The sequence below is a fragment of the Triturus cristatus genome, chromosome 5_2 (assembly GCF_964204655.1).
Source record: "Triturus cristatus chromosome 5_2, aTriCri1.1, whole genome shotgun sequence".
NCBI classification, from domain to species: Eukaryota; Metazoa; Chordata; class Amphibia; order Caudata; family Salamandridae; genus Triturus; species Triturus cristatus.
This window is the reverse complement of record NC_140588.1, coordinates 192,392,883-192,415,204: the sequence shown is the minus strand read 5'-3', so window position 1 is coordinate 192,415,204 and position 22,322 is coordinate 192,392,883. Positions and strand designations below refer to the sequence as shown.

General features: G+C 45.9%; 1 pseudogene; it reads right to left on the bottom strand.

Annotated features, from left to right (window-relative positions):
* Positions 1 to 4,968: 4,968 nt before the first annotated feature.
* The window catches only part of LOC146822777 (uncharacterized), a 43,499-nt pseudogene continuing 26,145 nt past the window's right edge, over positions 4,969 to 22,322 (bottom strand).

The following is a 22,322-nucleotide window of genomic DNA, read 5'->3' as shown; positions in this document are numbered from 1 at the left end:
CAAGCATATCAGATAAAGTGCAGTCATGGCAGACAGGCAATGAGTCACATAACAGACACACAGCTTCGGAGTTTCTTGTGTAGCCCGGAGGTAAAAATCTCGAACTACTCAAAAACAGATATTTTTGTCAGCAGGAAAATATTTCCTAAAAAAGAACCAGTCTAGTGTGCTGGAAATGTAGGATGATCGCAGAAGGGTTATGTGATGTTTGTCTAAAGAATTATTTATTCCATGCCAAGAAACCAAGAAAAAAATCAAAAGGGCAAGGATCTTCTTTGACATCCTTAAGTATGGTTAGACAGAGGTTTTATTTTTTAAATCTAGTGATCCTGTGCTTATCTTCAGTCGATTGGTACCTGTCCACTTTTCCCTCCGCTCTATTTTAAGCCCTGTCTTCTAATAATTAGAGCAACCTGTCTTTATATACCGTTTCGCTTCATACCCCATATCAACCGTTTCTAAGCGCTCTAAATAACAGTTACTGCTAAGATATAATTTAAAGACACACAGTTTTGCGGAGTGTGTAGGACGCCTGATGTAGAAGCAAAGGGCCAGATGTATCGAGCAGTTTTACGCTCGCAAATTACCCGATTTGTAAAATCAGGCCGTTTCCGACAAGAAAATTTATTTTTGGATGTATCATTCCCAAATTGCGATTCGGTAACATGTTACCAAATCGCAGTTTTGAATTGCGAATTCATATTGATTCAGTATTAGGAAGGGGCGAGCCAAGATCGTCCCTTCATAATGGCTAATGGCAGTGGTATTTAAGAATGTTTAGTGACTGAAATGCGGTCGCTAAACCTTTGCCTTTTACCACCTACTTCAAATAGGTAGTAATCCATTTGCAAACCGGAAGGGGTACCCATGGGCCACTTCCCCCTTGTGAATGTTCATAAAAACGTTTTTTAAGAGCAGGCGGTAGCCCCATGGACCACTGTCTACTCTTAAAAAATGAAAAGAAAACTTTTCATTTTTCTTTTTAAACGTATCCCATTTTCCTTTAAGGAAAACAGACTGCAGTTTAAAAAAACTATTACTTTTTTTAAAAGCAATCGCAGACATGGTGGTCTGCTGACCCCAGCAGGCCACCATCCTGTGTTTTTAGTGATTCCTAATGGGTCACAAATTCCAACTAACCTCATTATTATTCATGAGGTAGGTCGATTTGCAACACACTATGAATTGCTTATTGAAACTATCAGTTTTATACACTAGGAATAACAATTTTCTAATTGTGATTCGCACAGAATCACAACTAGGTGATCGCTATTCCCAATATTGATACATCTGGCCCTTAATGTTTGCGATTCCCAAATTGTGAATTTTCGGGATTCGCTGTTTGGTAATCACAAACACTAATGTACGAAATTGTATTTGACACTTTCTGAACTTCCCAGTGGGTCGCAAATAGACCTACCTCATGAATAATAATGAGGTAGGTCTCAGTCTGCGACCCACTGGGAATCACAAAAATCACAGGGATGATGTTCTGCTGTGGTCAGCACACCACCATGTCTGGGATTGCTTTTAAATAAACAATCTTTTTTTTAAAAAATGCCTCCCGTTTTCTTAAGGGAAAATGGGATGCGTTTAAGAAGAAAAAATTAAACTTTGAAGTTGCATTTTTTAAGAGTGGGCAGTGGTCCGTGGGACCACTGCCTGCTCTTACAAAATAATTTACCAGCAATTCTCAAAGGGGACCCTCGGGGACCCCTTCCCTTTTGCAAATGGGTCACCAGCAAGTTTGAGTTGGTGGAAAAGTGCAAATGTTTTGTGACCCCATTTCGGTGGCGAAACATTTGTACATACCAATGTGAATTGGTATTTGGAAGAGATGCCCTAAACACACCCCTTCAAAATACCGCATCACAAAACCCAGTGTAGGAGTGTAAAATCTAGTGGACCGGCCTGCCTTGGAAAACAAATTTCATTACACAACGTAATACCTTACAGCCGTTTCTGTGCCCTCTTATGCTCTCCTCATTTCTCGGTTTCTTATGTCTTTTCAGATTACTGTACTACTTCACGGTTTCACAGGAAAGGGCTTGCCTGAATCCTTAACTTCCGAAACTTCTCCTTCTGCTATTCTCAGTTACACAGTAACCGAGAATACAATTACTCTGTATAAGCATTATTTTGGACTATAGATGTGCACCTATATATGCGTATTGCTTTGTATAAATGTGTCTAATTATGTTTTTAAAAATATAGATATTCATTAGTTCTGCTTAACAAATGTACATATTACTGATAGTTACATTATTCTATGTTTTTAACATGTTTATAAGTGACTGCTTAAATAAGGAAATCTTTGATCATAACTAGTTATCTACAATTTCTTCACTATTGAATTACAAAAAATGAAACAAATACATAGATTTAAAGTACAGCAACTTGAATATCAGAGTTTATTAACACATCTTTAATCTACATATACTACCTTCCTTATGTATATATATATATACCTTCCATGTACTTATGTATCTATATATTTATTACTTTTCTTCTAATTCAGCATATCCAATGCACTACCCTGTTTCTCACCCTATACCTCTATCAATATATTATCTACCTTCACTCTCTCATTCATCCCATACCACTACTATGATCCTCAAAATAACCCTTTCTAGACTCTTCCCTACTTTACCCCTCCTTGCATCATCTCATACCTCTTTTTCCATTCAGATCTCCCAATCAAGCCTTTCTAAACCCTTCTCTCTGACTCTTCCTCCTCCACCTCCCTTTTACTCATCCCAAAACTACCAATTTATATTTCTGCTTCTCGCAGTGCGAGAAAGCAGAAGGGTTTGATTGGGGACGAGCGGATTGGATGGGTCTGCTGGAGAGCAGGGGAGGAGTGGCTAGCCCAATGCTGTGGGCCCTGACTGTTTGGCTGGCCTTCTGGGGCCGACCAAACCAGTCATGTGCACTCTCCCTTTTCTCCATGTAGGCTGCATGCAGTCTACATGGAGAAAATGGCCTCCAAATAAGCACCTGGCTGGGCGCTGTCCCCACCAATCACAACTTAATCATTTTTGCAATTTTCATAAAATTGAACAGAAATAATTGTGAGTCATGGGCAAGGCACCGATTTCTAGCAAGCGTAGGAAATTTGGTGAATAGCATATACCTGGCCTTTTGTTGAAGTCGTAATTTGGAAAACTGTAGAGGAAAGTCACAGTTGTAGAAGAATTTGTTTTAAAAAAAATCAAGTTATTTATTTTTGATAATCAAGTTAGATTGTCTTAAATCCAGCAACCCTGCAAATGGATTGTGACAGACAGTCAGTTCGAAGACTCCCAAAATGTCTCAAGGTCAGAGTTGGAATTGTAAAATATATAAATAGTTCTACCTAGGCTGGGGTGGCAAATTGAAATATTGGGGCGTGGTAATATGGTGGAGGGTGTGTGGGTAGAAATGTCAGAAATGTTCATCATTTATTCTTCTGTTGGCCAGGCCTGGACTGGCCAATGTCCCATTTCCCCAATTGGCTGCTTTTAGGGGGGGACGGGCCGCAATGACACATGGATGCCCCATGGCCTCATTTTACCAACAGCCTCCTGAACAGCAAGTCTGGTTTTAATTTTTTTGCAAGGACTGATTTTGTTTTCCAGTTCAGCCTTGTTGGCCACCTTTATTGCTGAAAACAGAGACACATGTACATTCTTCGGGGCAAGGGTTGAATTTATAGGCATCTGTGTCTTGTTTGTCAATAATAATAGCTGGTACGGTTATCCTGGTCTCTATTGCTCCTTAAGTTGGACAAAACGTTTAGCCCCGACCTGTGAAAGCTGACCTAATTTAAAATCGACCTAACTTAATGGATGTCTAAATTAGTGGGGCAAAAGGCACAGAATACGTCCGTTATGTTGCACAGTTTAAAAACATTTTTTTTCCCCGTTTCATAGCCCACAGGCTAATACCAGCTCGATTCAGACTTTAGCTAACACACCCAGTGGATGAAAGGCTGTCGCGCAATAAACAGACCACGGTGTGTCTTAAGCGTAAAAGGCCATTTATTAGGACCAGGCTGCATAACTGTAAACAATAACCAAACATTACATCAATAACAACTTCCAACATCACTCTCCAACCCTTCACTCCTTTCACCCACTCCACACTCACCTTTTGTACCACTCCATGCCCCTTCCGTTCCTCACCATTTCACAAACCTCCTAGCATCCTCCCCGATATCATCGGCCATTTCACTCATGCCTCATTATCCCCACCTCTTTCACTCTTCCCCCCGAGGGATGGGTGTGCCTGCTAATGACTCCCACCCCCCCTTCAAAGTACCGCCAGCCCCGCAGCCTGTCCTAAACTGGCACGCTTTAGCCAACCTTGAACCCAAACCCTTAAATGCAGGGAGGGTGGGTGGCCTTCGCTACAACCCTCCCAATGGTGCCGAGCGCAGGAAGAGGAAGACGCCTTCCTCCCCTGCACTCTTATACCCACCCCCTAACTCCACCCCTTGACCCAACCTGGTCCTACCCCTGCTTGAAAGACCCCGGGGGAAGACTAGTCTGCGACTTTGCTTCCCCCGGAGTCCAGCATCATGCAATAAACAGACCACGCTGTGTCTTAAGCATAAAAGGCCATTTATTAGGACCAGGCTGCATAACAGTAAACAATAAACAAACATTACATCAATAACAACTTCCAACATCACTCTCCAACCCTTCACTCCTTTCACCCACTCCGCACTCACCTTTTGTACCACTCCATGCGCCTTCCGTTCCTCACCATTTCACAAACCTCCTAGCATCCTCCCCGAAATCATCGGCCATTTCACTCATGCCTCCATTACGCCCACCTCGTTCACTCTTTCCCCCCCCCGAGGGATGGGTGTGCCTGCTAATGACTCCCCCCACCCCTCCAAAGTACCGCCAACCAGGTAAACCCCTTTAGGGCGGTTACCTGCCCCCCCCCCCTGGGACTGGGCAAGCCACACACATCCCCGCCCACTCAAACATCCCTGCAACACCAAATTGCCTCATTCCAAAGCTTGCTGACCACATCTCTCATTTCCATCATGTAATACGCGTTCCCCATCCTGGAAAGATGCACTCCGTCATCCCTAAACAGTAGCGGTTCCTCCAGTCACAGTCCAGGGTGAGCTGTAACCTTAATGTCCTTGTCCCCACAAAAAACTCGCATTGCTCTGTTAAGCTTCCGTCGTGCCTTCTCAATTGCCCCATGTTTAACAGCGCCCCTCCATATTCTTCTCGGAACAAATTCAGTCCAGGCAATGCAGGTCCCTGCCAGCCTGTGCTTTAATACCTCCAAGTCTCTTTGCATCAGCTGTAAGAGCGCCAAACCCGACAGCCGAACCAAATCATTTTCCCCCAAATGGATGATCAACAGATCAGGGCATCCCTTCTGTGGGACCATCCTCGCGAGCCAGGGCAATAGTGCCCCCCATCGCATTCCCCCTTTTCCCCACCAGTGCACCTCGTGATGTTGTCCTTTGAGTCCCAGGTTACGTCCGTACACCTGTTGCTCCGCATACTTTGATGCCCAGTGCACGAAAGAATGCCCCACAATCCACGTGACCGTCTTGGCCCCAGGTCCTCCCACGCAACCTATGGGAGAAAAAGATGTTAGACACACATATAAAAACAGCCACCCCATCCTCCAAAACCCCAGCTCCGTTCTCCCAGACCCTTCACTTCCGAACATACCGCTCACAGCACCGGGACTTCCATCTCCCAATCTGCCGAATCCTATCCCAGGACCACCCCAGCCGGGCTGCCGCCGTCGCCGCCCCAATACGGCTCCAAACCCAGACGCACCAATGCCATGCGCAGCAGCGCCAACAACTGTCCCGCCGTCACCTTCGCACCTGACCTGTGACAAAATATCTCCCCTCGCACAGCCTGTGTGGCAAGCACAAATGACCTCCTTTCAGCCACCGGGCACACACCCCCACAACCATTCTTACTCAACCACACCCACTTACCCCGCCCCAACTGATCTGTTTTGGACCATCCCAACCAAATGCCCAGTCACCCAGCATCCAACCTGATCTCCTCATACCGCCTACCAGCCACCGCCCACGTGCCCAACAACTCAGAAACCCGAAACGCCCCAAAAAACATCCAAATCATGCACAAACGGAAAACTCGGACCTCAGACTCATCGTAACAACAGAGCGGCAAAGCCACAACCAACCTTACCAACACTTCAAACGTTATGGCCTCCCGCAGTACCCTCCCCCCGCTCTTTCCCTGCTCCAACCTCTGAGCACCCTACTGATAATCACACCCTTCGTAGGGTCAAACCCAAAAAACAAACAGCAATAAAATGACACTCCTGACAATTTCCCTGAAATGGTCGCAGCCGACAGCCCCTTGTCCATGCAGTGCAATACAAACTGTAACACTCCTTGCTCCACTGCTGCACGTTCCCCAAAGGCAGATTCCCCGCTCCATCCCATAAAGGCTCCAAACTCTGCCCACGCCAGTCTGTAGGTCCGCCTGGTGGTAGCAGCAATAGAATAGGCCTATCACCCTCACTCCCCCAAGGCCCAGATGCCGTCCGGCAGCCTGGTCTTGCACAGATCCGCTCCTGGTGCCAATCGCCGGAACCGCTGCCACTGCGAACGAGACAAAGCATCCGCAATGTCATTATTCGCTCCCGGAACATGTTTGGCTCGAACGTAAGCAAACATGAAACTCCTCAGCAATCGCAGCACTCTCAGGTCCCTGGGCCTCTGTCGATTGACCAACTCGACCACCGTCATGTTGTCCATATGGAACAACACCGCCCTGTTCTGAAACGTGGGACCCCACACTTCCAGAGCCACCAGCAAGGGAAAGAATTCCAAAAACGCAATGCTCCTCCCCTGTTTCATCCTGTGATCCGGCCAACTCTCCGCGCACCACCTCCCATCCCAGAAAATTCCCAAACCAGCTGCCCCAGCCGCATCAGAGTAAATTTGGATTTGCCAAACCATCTTTTCGTCCACAAAGTCCAATGATACCCCATTGAAATCTGTCAAGAACGTCAACCATGTCCTCAGATCCGCCCGCACTCCCATGGCGATCCGGACCCTGTGGTGTGGAAGCACTGCCCCCGACATGGCCATGCCAAGCCGTCTGCAGAACGTCCGTCCCGCCCTGACCACCCTGCACGCGAAGTTCAAGAAACCCAGCAGTTGCTGCACCGCCCTCAATGCAATCCTCTTCTCTCCAATCACCCATTGTAGGCACACCTGAATTTCGGCTACCTTCGCGGCCGGGAGCCGAGCTGTCCACTGGGTGGAATCCAGCTCAATGCTCAAAGAATGTCAAAACACAGCACGGCCCACTTGTCTTCTCATGTGCCAACGGGACTCCAAATTGCAGCGACAACTCCTGGAACCATGTCAGAGCCCTGCCACAGTCCCCCGACCGCGCCTTCCCGAGGAACAGGAAATCATCCAGATAGTGCGTGACGTCACGATGCCCACTAAGCTGCGTAAACGCCCACTGCAAGAAAGTGCTAAACATTTCAAACAATGCGCATGAAATCGCACACCCCATGGGCAGGACTTTGTCCACGAAGATGGCCCCGCCAAACTGCATTCCTAGAAGTGCGAAATCCACAGGGTGTATAGGCAGCAGGCGGAAAGCTGACTTCACATCGCATTTTGCCAGTTCCGCCCCCGGCCCACACACCCGCAAAAGGCGGATCGCATCATCCACCGACGCGTAAAGCATCCGTGAATCTTCCTCCGCGATGAAATCATTCACAGGCTGTCCCTCTGGCCAAGAAAGGTGATGTTTCATGCGAAACTCACCCTCTTCCTTCTTTGGCACCACCCCCAACGGGGAAATAATCAAGTCATCCATTGTCCAGTCATAGAATGGTCCTGCGATCCTCCCTTCCTCCACCTCTTTTCGTAGTTTGGCTGCCTCTACCTCCGGCAATTCTTTAGCTGATTTAAGATTGTCGTCCCACCTCTTCAATCTGGGACCTTGATACCCGACCCGAAAACCCTCTGTAAAACCCCACTGAATCTTCAAGGCTGCTTCCCTGTCCGGGTAGAGGGAGAGTCACGGGGCCATTGCCTCCACCCTAACCGGTGTAGGGGCCCTTCTGTCCAGCCTGACCCCTACCTTTGGAATTCCTTCACTGTTCGGAAGGGGTGGCCAGTGTAAGGCATTGCATAAGGGCATGTTTCCCCCCACACTTAGAGCATTTGTGCTTGAACTTGCACGGATACCTAGAACAGTAGCCCCTGTTGTAGCTCCAACAGGCCCCGGTATTGTAGCTGCCTGGCTTGGCGGCCTGTCCCGTGCTACCAGTACCGGCTGCATTCCCTCCCGCCCCGCTTTAGGCGGGACACGACTGAAAAGACCGATACGTGACCGGCAAACCGCTAGCCGTGTGAGTCGACGCCGAGGAATGCGTTGATGCCATCCACTGCATCCACAATTCCTGAACCACTTCCCCCCAGTGTTTGTCCGGATTCGCACTAGCCCGAGCCCTAAACTCCTCGTCATAACTCAGCCATGCGAACCCCCCGAACTGCATTTGGGCCTTCCTGATGATGTCCATATACTTCAGCAACGCTATGGCCCTGTCCAGATGCTTTTCGCAGTATATGCTCACATAAATGAGAAATGCCGATGTCCAGTTTTCCATATTCACCGGTACCCTAGGCCGTCTCGTCAATTCCCATTCCTCCTCCTTAGAGCCCTCCTTAGCCTCCACTTCCCAGTGTAATAATTTAAAAACGTCTACATATTCGTGCTTCCATATCCTGCTCTTAATCTTGTCTGACAGATGCGACCCCAATGGCATGGCTAAACCCATGTAGGGCAGCTTCTTCAGGTGTCTGTCCACCGACTTGTCCCCTTTGTCCTCATTCCCGTCCACCTTATCTGTCTGCACTCCCACTGTAGTCACCGACTTACCTCCTACCGGCTTGTCCACCAGCATGGGCCTGCCCTTCGGAACCCCTGTAACCTCCCTCACAGAACCCTCTCCCACCCCGATTGACCTACACGCCTTCTTCCTTCCCCCTTTTGGGCCACCGTCCCATACCGTCCACCAAGAACTCTCACCTGCTAGTGATGGGTGTCGCTCACTAGGCCGGCCTCTGGAGGTGGATGCCTGGCATGTCTCCGCCTTCTCCTTCGCAGCTGGTCTCTGGTGCACCTGCAATACACCAAGGTCTCTGTTGCCCTTCCTCGTGCCCGATCCGTCATAGTCATCCCTCACCTCCCCGTCCTCAAGCTCCTCACTCTCCTCCTCATAATCCAACTCAACCTCAGGCTCCAAGCCCACAGGCGCCCCCAACACCTCTCTCACCGCTCTCTTCACACCTTTGCCTCTCACTTCACCGGACACCCGAGACCCCTTCACACACGACGCCACTGCCCGCTCCCGCGCTGGAGGGATGGCCGCCGCGGACCGCCCTACTGCTTCCTGACGGCGACATGGGGCCGTCTTGCGCCCAGCCGTGCTCCCCCGAACTCTGCCGACATCCGCCGACTTAGACCCCCCTACCCCTCAGGTCGCTCCAACCTGAGTGGGCCCCGGCACCATCAGGCCTCAAAGCCGTCCCGGCCATCCCTAACTGCACCTGCGACCCCCTGCCTATTTCCTTCCCCCGGCACCTATCTCTCCCGGACCTACCCAACTCCTCCTGCTCTGCCCACCTCTCCTCTTCGGACGTGGGAGTAGGGGTTCCCTCAATCTCCTCTTCCCACACCTCCCCCACTCTCTGCGCGCTCTGCTCCAAACGCCTGGCCTCAGCAATTTGAGCCAAAATGCGCTGCTCGCGAATCCGGTCGTCCCACGCCAATGCCTCCCAACTCGGGAGGGGAGGGGGGGGCGGTAGCCTTAAAAACCCCCTCCTGGCGGCAAAAACACAGTCTGTGGGGGCAACACCCAAGCCGAAACCCCCCCCAGGCTCCCGTCCCCTGCAGCCCTGAACCATGCACCGCCAATAACGGTGTAGAGGTCCTGGACCCCCTAGAGAGGTAAATGGACGTGTCCTCCGCATGCTCCTTACCCCCAACTGCTCCCCCTGCACCATCCTCAGCCCCTCCTGCCACCACGTGAGCCTCAACACTGCCCCTCCCCCCTCCGCCACTCCTGTATCGTGGTCAGACTCCCCGGCCGCCACTAGCGCCATGGGGGGCCTGCCCGTCCCCGGTCCCGCCTCCCGCACCGCCTCTTCGGGCTGTCCGGCATTGTCCCTTAATGCAAGTAGCAGCTCCCCAGTGGGAAACCCTGACAACGCGCTCCCCGCCGTCCCCTGGGCCTGAAATTCCAATGGGGGAAACTGCAGCCGTGGAGGCAGGCTCCTCCGCCGGCCCCCGCGCGCCGGCAACGATCGCCGTGAGCCCCGCCCCCTCCCGCGCTCCGATGACACTGTTGGCGGTGGCGGCGGCGGCTCCTCTTGACAAGCAATTACCGCCGCCGCCACCCCCGCCGAGGCCGCCCGCGGGGTCCGCTCGAACCCCACCCACGCCTCCCCCAGCACACCGGGCCGGAGGAGATCCTCCCGCCCGGCACGCCCCAGCACCAATAAGGCCCGCCACACCTCCTCAGACGTCACCATACCGCCTCCGTCGCTGTTCCTGCCCGCGCTACACCGCTCCTCTCCCAGCCAAATGACCGCAAACGACCGGCTCTCCGTCCCACACAAATGCTAACCACGTCCCTGCCACCTAAACCTACACCAAAGCCCCCTTCGCTACAACCCTCCCGATGGTGCCGTGCGCAGGAAGAGGAAGTCGCCTTCCTCCCCTGCGCTCTTATACCCACCTAACTCCACCCCTTGACCCTGCCTGGTCCTACCCCTGCGCGAAAGACCCTGGGGGAAGACTAGTCTGCGACTTTGCTTCCCCCGGGGCCCAACATTACCAGACATCACAAAGCATTAATAAAGCTTGGGGTTGTCACATTCACATATCCGTGCGTATAGTAATAATGGAGGGCACATTTGCTAATTTGGTCATTAACGTGTAACTACTAACCCTGGTGTGCTTTTTTAAAAGCAGGTACTTCCGGTGACTCATGAGACTGCCATCATCCACTTCAAATGTTGACTCGACCTCGTCTGAAAGGAGTTTTACACTGTTGGGATGTGTTCTACTATCAACTTTTTTCACAGAATGTTTCAAATTGGCAGACAGATTGAATCACTGCCCCTCGTCGAGGAGCCACGCAGTTCGGTTTTTACAACTTCTGAATAAACTGTCATGGCGCACGTTCTACAGGAGGACGGTCTGTCGCTTTTATGAACATTACACATGGCAGCTGACTAACAACAATATTGTTGCGCAGTGTTCCGTCACAGCTTGTTCACATTCAACTGTTGATGTGGTAATAAGTATGTTTACAACCCGCTCCGGGAATTTTCTCGGTTTTATGGAATCACACAAGCTGACTCCTGCTTGTTCACTATCAAAGCATTGCTTCTCTGACTCATATACAATGTCTGCGTTGTTTTTGCAAAATTGTTGTGTATTTGCCTAATCATAAGCAGTACCAACAAATCGGGCCAATTATAGATTTTAATCAAGTTCCCTGTAAGCACAAGCGCTTTATGCTCCATTTTTCAAAGAGCCTGATTTTTTAAAAAAATTTAAACATTTGGTGGCCGTCGTCATCATTTGACAAAATTTGTTTGCCAACTCCTTAAAGAACTGTGCATTTTCATGCAGCTCTGAGCTGTTTCCTAGTGGCTATCTTGGTGTTAATTAGATCGCACGTACAAAGGGAAGTAGCTGGAAAATTAAAATACACCCCACTTGAACTATGCCTCTAATTACACAGAGCGAGTGAAGCAACCAAACCTAACCCTCCTTGAGAGACTTCCCTTCAGCCTTTCACCACGTCAATCCATTTAGCCATCCGCCCTTTCACCTTTCCATCTAATCATTCAATAAACAGGCCATCCCAACACCATTCCATCAACCAATCCAACCTTCCACCCTTTCATATATATATCTATCCTTCCAAGCATCCACCCTAAATATATTTTTTCACATCGCCATCTATCCAGCCTTTCACCCTTCCATTCACCCTTCTATTCTACCTTTTACACTTTCTTCCTCATTTCATCATTCTTTTTCTTCCTTTCACCCTCCAGTTCTTTCATGTTTGCTCCTACCTACCCTTCTTTTGCCTCATCCTCACCCTTACTTTTTCTTTATCTTTCACTCTCACTTACCTTTTAGGTCTCGCCCTCGCAGCGCGCATGCGCTGCATAGGAGAACCTTTAGCCGTCGCTCTGCTCTTTTTGGAAGCACATACTCGTGCTTGTGGCGGCATCCACCTTGCGGGAGCGTGCAGGAAAGCGCCACAAGGCCAAGTATGTGCTTCCAAGAAGAGCAGACTGCGTGCGCACGCACGCACGCACCACTCTGCTTTCCCAGGTCTCTCGTCTATCCCGCCGTCCACAAGGCCGCCTTCCCTCTTCAGTTTCACGCTCCATCTTGTCTTAGCTTCTTCCCTTTGTATACCGATTTATCCCCCATTCTTTCTGTGTTCCCACGTTTCTCTGCTTCTCCTAGTCTCGCTGTTTTCACCCTTTCTCTCCCCATTTCTAAAGCTGTTTTCCCATCGCTCACAATTTCGCATTCTCTTGCGGTTTCGCTTCCACTTGTGGTTTTGCTTTCACTTGCGATTTTGCTTTCACTCGCCTTTTTCTCGTTCTGTCCCTCGGTTTCTCCTTGCCCCCTCCCTCTTCTCTCCCTCTGTTTCTCCAGTTCACTTGCGGTTTCGCTTTCACTTGCGGTTTTGCTTTCACTCACGTTTTTCTCCTTCTCTCCCTCGGTTTCTCCTTACCCCCCCTTCTCTCCCTCTGTTTCTCCAGCTCCCTGTTTTTTCATTTTTCTGTGTCTGCTTGGCTTTCTCTTGCTACTTTCCCCTTCGCTCTATTTTTCCCATTTTCTCACTCTCCCCTCCTTCCTTCCTATCCTTTCACTCACTGTTCCCTCGATCTCTCTTCCATTCTCTCCTTCTCTCTGTATCACTTTCTCCCCATTTCTCCCTCTTTCTCCTTTTTCTTTCCCTCTATTCACTCTCTCTGCACATCGAGCATTTATTTTTCCGACAGCACAGCATTAAAGTAAACATTCTGTGTGGATGGATCCATGGTTAAGATAAGCCGGCAGTAGACATGGTGTCTGCACCACAGAACATATAAGCAGCATGCGAAGATCTATACAAGTCCTTGGTATGTAACAACAACTGGTGTGTCATTGCAATACAAGCAGTTCATGCATGTATATTTTTATGCCGACAATTTAGTGTCTACAATTTGAAATGTGTTGAAAACCAGAGGTTCTCCTGTTGTGCTAGTTGTGGATTGCTGTAGCTCTTTAAGTGAATTATTATATATATAAACATTTTTTTTACAATTCAGTATTGATTCAATACGCCTTTTTGATTTCACCTCAATTCGTTGTTTAAATCCTCATCTGTCAATCCACGTGCATGTAATTTTATTAGAAATTGCTAATTCTTATCTCTAGTTTAATTATAAATGTTATATATTTTTCAGTGGTAATGTTATTTTTTCATTTTAAACTCTTCCCAACATGTACCAAATATGTTCCATTCTTTGTATCTTTCAAATCTATCTGTTTATTTCCGTGATTTCATTTGTTTGCCCTTATGCACAGACCTCTTTTCTTGTGCTGAGCCAAACGTTTCATACCCTTTTTTTGTCTGTCTAGTGATGGTTTTTAAAGGCTTAAACTGGGTTTCCTGTTCCAGAAAGGCGTAGTTTTAGGGAAAACCCCTAAACTCCAGCTCGGTTTATCGGAAGCAACGCTCTCTTCCCACTTTGAAGCTTGTCTCTCCATCATGTTTCTAGAAGGTGTAACCAGTTGTTTACATTTTGTTAGAATGTCTCCATGCACTCTTTCTCTAGGTGGGATGTCCCTGGAGTACTGCAGACTAGAGTGATGCTGTGATCTTTGTAGCATCTTGATCATCTGGACAGAAATGACCCTTCCCAGACCATGGTCAGTCAGTCGGTTGTCCCTTTTCGAGCTGGTTCTTCAGAAAGAGCTGTGCTCTGTCTCAGAGAGGTGCGTCGCTCTGTGTGTTTTTAGGTCGAGCCTGGGCAGCGCGTGCAATGCTCTGCGAGGAATGGAATAAAAGCTCCGCCCATTTCCCCACCCATTTTTTCTATTGGGGAGAAAAGGAGGCGGAACTGTGCCACGTTGCCATGCATATCCAAGGAAAGCCCCCCGCTAGAAAGATGCTGGGTCTCCAAGCCTTGAGCTTCACTCTTTCATCTTTTTAACAATGTGCATCATACACAATGTGCTCCTGTGGATAAATCTTGTTGCTCCTTTGTGATGTTAGGCTGAAAGCTTTCATCTTTTTAACAATGTGCATCATACACAATGTGCTCCTGTGGATAATTCTTGTTGCTCCTTTGTGATGTTGGGCTGCAAGCTTTCCTCTTGTCTTCCGCCAAGCTTCAAATAAGCTTGGGAATAGCGGGAAAGGATTTGGAAAATGGCAATCAATTCTTTGTCTGAAGCCAAATAGCAACACCATCAGAAACAAGCATTGGCATAGCCAATAGGTCTCGCCTTTGGGACCTTATAAGTGTTTAGCCATGCAACAGTTGGTGTTGTTGCACTAAGGATATTGTGCTGCTTAAGTAAATACTTATAAGGTCCCAAAAGCGAGACCTATTGGCTATTCCAATGCTTGTTTTTTATTTGTTCATCCCCTCTATATTTTCCTCTGTTGTCCTCTTGTCATTTAAAAAAAAATTATTTATGTTTCCTTCCCTGTACATGCCAGCCCACCTCCCACGCCTCTCTGTCATGGCATTCCCTAACAGTGTTATTTATGAGCTTTTTGTCTGCAGAGCTGCAGACAGAAGACTCCCATAAACAACTAGCTAATGTTTTAGTGGTACCCAATTCTCCTGCCCCGGGGGCCGAGGGCCAGTCCTCGACACTTTAGCTGCTTAAGTGGGAGGTTCCCTACTCCGCAGGTACACACACATATTCGTTCTAATACATCAAGGGGCATATTATCAAGACAGGCGATAAAATTATCGCCACTTTAGCGACAGAAAACTGCCGCTAAAATGGCGATAATGGGCTTGATAATATGCTCTATGGAATTCCAATTGAAGCTCAGGTTAGATGTGAAGGACATCTAACCTGAGCTTCAATTGGAATTCCATAGAGCATATTATCAAGCCCATTATCGCCGTTATAGCGGCAGTTTTCTGTCGCTAAAGTGGCGATAATTTTATCGCCTGTCTTGAAAATATGCACCTGAGTTAGTTCTGTGGTGCCTTTGCTGTAATTAGGAGTACTGTGCTGCTCTTTCAAGATAAACATCTTCGGTAGTTAACTACATTTAGCTTGCATCGCTTCCGCAGCCATGCCATCGGTTTAGAGGCATCACTAATCTGTATTTGAATGACTCGATTGGTTTGAGTCTGTTTTGAACGAATCGATTGGTTTGAGAGCTTATGATGTTCCACTGCTACAACTGTCTGGCAAGTCAACAATTCTTTAACAGCGTCCTCCATTTGTCGCAGACTCCTTAAAATGTAATAATGTAATGGATGAATACTGTATTGAACAGTTAATGATAACCATGTCAATAATAGTGTTACATATTAAGCACAAAATTAAAAACAATGTATATACTGACACTGTCTTTACAACAAATAACGTCTTCGAAAGGGAAGAATTACATTAAAAAACACGAAGACACCCACCTGTCCTCTTTTGCAGCCAGTAAAACATCTTATCTTTGTGCGTGATTATCATTGAACTAAAACGTCAAATATCTTCTACCTGCTTGCTTACAGCTTTCGTCAACTTTATGAAACTGCTAGTTAATTGCGTAGCAGAGCTGCTAAAACATATTGGGCTCCATAATAAAGTCTCCATTAGCCCTGCATGGAGATAACAGAAATTTACTACACTAGTCGGTATCTCTGTGAGATAGCAGGATTACAATTTATTTCACCCAGAATGGGGAATAACATGCAGTACTTGACATGCCGAGTCCAATTCCACATGTTTTTCTCCCTGTCGTGAGAAACGACAGGCCCAAATCCACGGTCGTTTACCACCTGCAAGGAGCTCTCGGTGACTTCTTTCTTCTGTATCCCCCTTGTTGAAGGAGGCGGGCTGCTGGGGCCAGGAGCAGCAGTTGTCCACACAGCCACCACAGCTCCAAAGATGTCTTTCAGGCCTGGAGTTATCTGACCTGAAACTTCCAGGCCCAGACACACAGAGTTGCCCGGAGACCAGTGGCGTCTTAACGCATAGGCACGAAGGGCAGTTGCCCGGGTGGGGGGGGGGGCACAAGCATAGGGACCCTATGCAGACCAGAATTTAACAATAATTTTCCATTAAACGTTTTTATGCCTACGAGTGGTTGTGTAGGCAGGGCCCAGTGCACTGCTTTGCCCGTGGGCCTATAATGCTGTTAAGACGACCCTGCCGAATAAGTATACCTCCCCTTGGGAATTGCGCGTCGGGCAGCCAGTAATGGAACTTTTCGGAAAGAAGGTCTCAGCAAAAGATTTGATTCATACTGCAAAGCTGAAAACCAGCATATAATATGCGCAGTAATTTCTTGGGCGCTCCCGCGGAGCCTGCAAACTGTCGAGCTAGTCTCGTGTTTGCAAGGTTGACTAGAATCTCCTAAATTAAGTAGCACAAAACCCAGCCTGGTATAATCTTTGCTATTAGCCATGACATTGATTCGAGCAGGTAGGGCTGAGTATGACCTTGAAGGAAAGATTGCATTACCAGCCTGGGGTGCTTCATCTTACTACACACTGAATTATCCATTTCAAATTACTTTAATTAAAGCTGGTGGTTTTAAATTTGACAAAAGTGGATTGTATCCTCTCAGGGCTGGCATTATTGCATCAATTTAGCGCGCTGCAGATTGATAGCAATCACAGATTTTCCACAGATCTTCGTATTTCATGCCAGATAATAGACTTTATTTTGTTTATTACGCTTTTTTACAGCGGTGCAGGAAATGCAGAACACTTGGCGATTTATTTCTTTATGCAGCAGACTGTGACAATAGGTAAAATTCAGGCATGATTTGGTCCAGGATTGGCCACTGGATTGTGGAAGTTGAAGAGTTTTCTGAAAATATTATACCCCTTACTGTCCATCCAGTCAAAACGTTTTCCTATTACTGCGACACGGAGCTGCTCTGACGAAGGATACATTTGGAGACCTGTATATCAAACTTTCACGCAGCGCAGCAAGCCACCTTGCTGCGCTGCACTGGGTGAAAAGGAAAGGGAAGGAAAGCACTGTATTTAACATTATTCAGCATGTTCCTGTTCTTTCTTTGCACTGGCGCATAAACTGCTCGTGCATAAACTGCACAATGCAGCACTCATAGAAAGAGGAATACACCAGGAGAAATTAAGATATTTCTTCTCGCATTTTGAAACATTCCAATCACTACCAGAAATGGCAAATCTGGGAATGCTGCAAAATCCATGGGATGATGCGTGGGAACACCCACACTCCACCCAAGAAACATCTCCACGGGGCAGAGTAACGCAACACAGCAATTTGCACTGCGTTGCATTACTCTCGATTTATCAAGCCATGCAGGGTCACACAAGGTGGCCTTGTGTGGCTTGATAAACCTTGCTTAGTAGTTGCATCGCCCTATGCCCCATTGCTTGAATCAAGGGCGACTCAACTGCATGATAAATATGCCCCTTGTTTTTTGATTGCATCAAATAAGGCTTATCGAGTGGCCCGTGAACCCCTTTGCAATCTTTAGTCAAGCAAAAATCAGCGAGTTTAAAGTGGTCGGATGCTTTAAATATCTGCCTCTTGCAACCAGATGCCCTGTTAATTAAATGAAGGTGCTGCGCGGATTTGTTGGCCATTCAGGAGCTATCGCCCTGTCGTTGGCTGCATTTACTACTAGATCATTCTCAGAACAGTGTTTAGCCAAACCCTCCCAAGAGTGTAGTAAATGAATACTTGATCAGTCTAGTAAAACTGTATCATCTGTGTACTTCCCTGTTGGCATAGCCTTCCCGCCTACCTTGTGGGAGAGCCCTGTAGTTCCTAAATCCATCTTGTCCCCTCGCTGAGTTCATCTACCATTCAATCCAAAGAGGAGTTACACTCAACCAATGCTTCTGCCGAGACACAGTTCCCTTCAGCTTTGTCTTCTCACTTAACTGTCTTAATTAAGACCTAAATTTGCTCATGTATTTCCCATATATCCTCCCATTCCCTTTCCTTCTGTACCCGTTTCGCTGCCCAAACACATAAGCCGCAGTTAGATTATCCATAGTGGACTGGTTAGCTAAGAGAGCATTGCGAAGCAGACATGTGTTCTTTCCCTCTTTTCATCGTTTTTTTTAAATTTTAGATTTTCATGAGTAAGTGGCAATGCTAACTGAAGCAGAAGTATTTAATCCAAAGCTGAAAGCAGAACATTTGCCTACCCACGTTTATGATGATGACACAATCCTATGTGCTCATATAGACGTGTACCGTCAAAGGGCTTGGAGGGCTCTGGAAGCCTATTGCATCAGAATTGGTTCACAATTAATCAGGGGAAAATAAAAGTAACGTTGATATGTTCATCTCAGCGATGAAAGTTGAAGTATATGGCTAAAGCCCATCTGTGGTTCATCCATTCTAATTATTTTTTGGGGAGCTGTATTGGATGATAGTTTGAATTGGTCACCCCTATGAAAGAAAAACATTCAGAAAATCAATGCTGATGGTACGGTGAATTCTTTGAACCATATGAACGCAAAATATGAGGCTATGACATTAATGTTCTAATCAAGCATATGCAGCTGGTTTTAAACTATGGTGTTTCGATGTGATTGTCATTTGTCCAGGGTAGTCTTAATAAGGTTGATTGGAGACTGTGAGAAGGTGACATGAAGTTAAGAGTTGCTACTTCTGTGAAAGAAATCATAAAGGGAATACAAATTGTAGGCCTGCCTAAGAAATGGTAGTCCATTATATGACTGTTTGGCATGATGAGCTCTTTCTTGCCAGAGGCCTCACTCTCTTAGGCATACATAGAAACTAAACATTGATATGGAGATCCCAAGGGAAACAATTATTTGGTGATTGTGGGTATGCCCTCATTAACTTTAGACAGCGGGCTTACTAGTAACTGAGAGAGTTTCCAAATCTGTTAAAAAACATGTGGTATAGAGAATGCACATGCATTGTTTTTCAAATTTAGTTATTTTGTTACTTACCTTTTTAGTATTGTTGTAGCCTGAACAAAGCATCTTGGACAACAGAGAGTTGCATCAAAGTTTCAGAATATTAGCAGCACTGCAGCAACCAACGGGCACAAAATAAAATAGAGTTCAGTGGGACAAGAAAGAGATCGTTCGACATAACAACAACGGCAAATGACAAACGACAAATTAAGAATACAATTCAAGGGGGCGTACAAAGAGGAACAACATGGCACATTATTGTAAAGATTGGTAGCTGATGATGGAGAGAGACTGGTTAACTTATCAGACTTGCAGGTCTTATTGAATTAGAAGACTATTTAGTTCTTTTTCTGAAAGTGGGGAAAGATGAATTGGTCAGGAGAAAGGATAAGGGGGAATTCTAGATTATGTGTGACTACTTGAGAAGCACTGAGCCAAGCTGTGTTGCTTCATAAATGCAGGTAGAGCCAAAATAGGAACCCATTAACTTTGTAAGTGCAAAATCCATAAGAGATAGTCAGGTTTAATGCCGCTTGGTTGGCAGCATCAGTATGAAAGACTTGCACATGGTTGTAGTATTGAATATCGACAACCCCATAATATTGTGGTATAAGGATATCGAGGACAGAATATCGAGGGACAAAATATTGAACGGTAAGCGTATATATAGGGAAGTATGGATTTACTATTCCTAACTCCACAGCTACGTACCTTGAAGGTGTAGTATATATTGCCTTGGTAACTATATGTAGAGTTAGGTCTTGAAAATCTAGACTTATTTACATGCCAATATTTTATTTCGATATATTTTGCCCTCAATATTGTGTCCGATCAGTGTTCTGGTGTTGCTATTCAGGGCGCACAACTTTGCACAGTAGCTACACCATTATATAAATAGCTCTCCATTCAATAAGCAGACAGAGGAGAGTAAGAAGGAAGGTAGGAATAATGTGATTAATCTTTTTACTCTCTGTAACTAGCCTTATCGCCACATCTCAGGTCACCTTCAAAATGCCTGCCAATAGTAAATTACCACCGTCAAGTTCGAATGGGATAAAGACCTGTACCACAAGTTTGAAATCAGATTTTGGGATTTAACCTCTTTTAAGAGTCTCAGATGGTATTGTGTCTTTTTGGTGAAGTTATGAGAGCATGAAGATGTAGTGTAATCAAGAACAAAACTAGGGATTTCATACACTCAGGTTTAGACAGCAATGCAACTCTCGGGAGCCATGGGGAAAGAGGGAAAATGCAGTTTTTGAATGATTTAGTTTAAGATGATGATGGGTCATACAAAATTGTAAATTCTCTATTGCCTGAGCCAGAACAGTGATGTCAACAGGAAGAGAAAAGTTTCATATCCAGCTGAATGTTGTAGACACATAGATGTTGCAAGAAATGTCTTAGAAGAGGACTGGTTCAAAAACAAATTGGAGCAAGGGATTGAGTCCAGGGATACTCCCTGTAGGAGAAGACCCATGGTAAAGAGAGAGTTTCATATTTTTATCTGATGCAATTTGTCAAATATGAAGCACACCAGTTTAGGACAGTCCCATCCATGCCTGTATGATGTTTTAGGGTATTATGATTCACCATTTTGAAGGATGCTGATAAATCTATCAGTACAAGTACAAATGAATCTCCAGAATCCAGTATGCAATGCGCATAATCAACCTGCAGCATGGTGGTCTCATTATTGTATCCTGATATAAAACCTGACCGCAGATCATTCATGGTATTATTTACAAAAATGAAGTTTTTTAAATTGGGTAATTACATAATTCTCTAATATTTTCACAAGAAGTGGAAAAGTCATGACTAGGTGGACATTATTGAGATCTGTGGGGCCAGCTGGGTTTTCAAGCAAAGTTGAGAACTCCTCAACTTTAAATCAATCTGGGCAAATAGTTTATTACGTGAGTGTACTCTTGTGCAACTCTCTGATTTTTTTGTCCACAGAGGACTGGTTAGAACGGGAACTGTAAAAATAATGTGTCCATGGACCAGCGTAATTTTTGACCTAAGGCGCTCTTTTGTTGGTATTTCCCATGACTTTTGTACAAGAGTATGCCCTTGTGGAAATTTTTCAAGAAGATGACTGATGGAATGTTTTTTGCATGATGCACAAAAGTTTCACAAAATGGACTTATATTACAGAGATCAAAATTTCGCTATTTCACTCACCGTTAGTATTTATAGCAATCATCGACAGTGCACTGAATAAAAGAGATGTTTTTCGGATTGACCCCATTATGATCTAGGTATAGCTAGATCTTCTCACCCAGTTTTGCCCGAATAAGGTCAATGAAAATACTGAAACATCTCAGGATATGACCAGTGCTGGCTAAGTCACACTGGAAGGCTATTTTTCAGATAACCAATTCTCTGAGAATTTACTATTAGATGAGTGAAGTTCTGCCTGGCCACTGAGCAGATTTACAGTGAGCGCAATAGTTTTGATTTTGCTATCAAAGAATTGTGCAAAACACATTTCTCGCTTAGGTTGGGTGTAGGCTGGGAATACCGAGTCTCACATATCAACGAGACAGCATATTATTGCCACGATATCGAGGGAAAGTATTGAAAAGTATGTTAGGATTTTCTGTACTTAACTCTACACATAAGTACACTGGTGATATATATATATATATTTTTTTTTTTCAAGGAACGTAGATGTGGAGTTAACAATATTAAATCCTTACCTCTCTCAGTGCACTTACCTTTTGATATTTTGTAGTTCGATATTGTGGTAACAGTATTCTGTCCTGTCTATGTTTGAAATTCGATATTACCTCCTACAATCTTAGGTTGGTTTCAGTGAAAGCGACAGGAGTGGTCATTGTCTGATTGACAAAGAAGGTGATGGTAAGTTAGTGCACATATTATCACTTCATTTATGGTTTATGTTTTGCCAACAGGACCAAATTCAGACATAGTCGGGGGCAGCTCCAGGGTTTTCAGATTTAGTGGACAATCATATGCTGCCTATTAAACCAATCATGTCAGTCTTGAATGTAAGAGATCCATTGTCTGGCCATAGTAAGGAAGTAAGATTATTCAGTAAAAGTCCTAAGGAATAGGAAATGCTCACACATGTATTGTGTGTATCCTAATTTAACAAATCTTCTGAATTTTC